This window comes from Propithecus coquereli, unplaced genomic scaffold, assembly GCF_000956105.1.
Source record: "Propithecus coquereli isolate 6110/MARCELLA unplaced genomic scaffold, Pcoq_1.0 Scaffold81, whole genome shotgun sequence".
Classification (NCBI taxonomy): Eukaryota; Metazoa; Chordata; class Mammalia; order Primates; family Indriidae; genus Propithecus; species Propithecus coquereli.
This window is the reverse complement of record NW_012154285.1, coordinates 6911449-6913066: the sequence shown is the minus strand read 5'-3', so window position 1 is coordinate 6913066 and position 1618 is coordinate 6911449. Positions and strand designations below refer to the sequence as shown.

Sequence of the window (1618 nt, the reverse complement as noted above, 5' to 3'; positions counted from 1 at the left end):
TAGTAGTATAGTAGTATACTAGTATAGTATAGTAGTATACTACTATACTACTACTATAGGGCAGGTTTGTAAAATACTTAGAACAGTGCCTGGCAAAGTAAGCACTTGATAAATCCTGGTTATCGTTTGTTTCTTTTCCAAAGTAAACTGTAAGCTCTTTGAGCACAGGAACAATTGCCTGCCTGGTCATCTGCACACTCTGCAGCAAGAATGATCTTTCTGGAAAACAATTCTAATCATGTCACTCCTCTGTTGTATGAAGGACGTTCAAAGCTTTTAGCATTAAATTGAAATCCTTCCCTTAGCACATTGGGCCCTTCTCCACATGGCCTATGCCAACACCCTCACATAATCTGGAAGTTTCTAAAGGCCTCTTGCTGGTTCTTGCATCTCTACCTTCCAAAATTGGGTTCCTTCTATCTGGAATACTCTTCAAACCTTTCTCCATCTGGAAAACTGTCAGGGAAGGGTCAGCTCTGACTCAAGCAGCACCTCCAGAAAACATTCTTCTGCACACACGCCTCAACCACTTTCTTATTTTTTTTAGCCCACCCTGCTCAGAGAACCTTCAACCACTTTCTGAGAACAGAATAGAGGCCCACTTCCTATGCTCTTGGGGCTGCCTGATCATGCCTTTATCAGCACCCAACACATTTCAGCATCATTGTTGGTTCTGTCATCATTGCTCCATGTCTTCCCCTAGATTATGAGCTCCTTTTAAGACAAAGTCACTGTCTTCTCATCTTTATATGCCCAGAGCCTAGCTCAGTGCCTGTCCCACGACAAGCTTAAGACATACTCATTTAGAGACACTTTGTTTGAATTTCTTTCCCAACTATGAAAGCCATACAAGTTCCTTGCAACAAGCCAGATAAAAACAGTAATTTTTTCTGTTCCTCAATGCATACATCCTCCCTATCCCAACCCGCAGCAGCATTGATGGTTGGGTGTATATCCTTCCACACTTTTCTCTATACCTATACAAACACGCACACACACTCCACACCCACTCTCACCCACATACATTACACATATAAGGATTTTTTCTTTTCTTTTTCTTTTTTTTAACCAAGGCTTTGATTTAGCGTATGCTAAATCATTTCTAAAAACTGTAGCTCTGAGGCATTTTATTAATAAAAAGTTGGTACTCATATACATAAACTAATGTGAACTTAAAATTCATCATACATTTACTTCAGTTTTTGCTTGACCTTCTAGAAAATCTTTAACTCCATTGATTTTGGCTGCTATATAAGGAGATCCTCCTTTGGCTGGGTGATCTAACGTAACTTGTCCATGAGCATCTCTTATTTTTCCTTTGTTGATAGTAGGGCTTACACCTAGTATTAACGCTCCTTCCCATTTTGTCACTTCGGGTTCCACCCCACCTCTGTAATAGCCACCACTGAAGGCATATTTTGGTAGACTTTGAAAACCTTGTTTTACTTGAGGCTCCGTATGCTTCATGGCTTGAAAAACATGGCTGCAAATTCTGCAGCAGTGACAGTGATGGTCAGTCCAGCTACTACCACCGTACCGGCCCTGGCTCCAGCTCACCTCCCCTGCCTCCACCGGGAGCGTGTATCAGCCCAGCCCACAGGTCTCAGCCACTAACTAC

General features: G+C 42.0%; 1 pseudogene; it reads right to left on the bottom strand.

Annotated features, from left to right (window-relative positions):
- Positions 1-1121: 1121 nt before the first annotated feature.
- Positions 1122-1529, bottom strand: LOC105825607 (annotated as a pseudogene).
- Between the last annotated feature and the right edge of the window lie 89 nt (positions 1530-1618).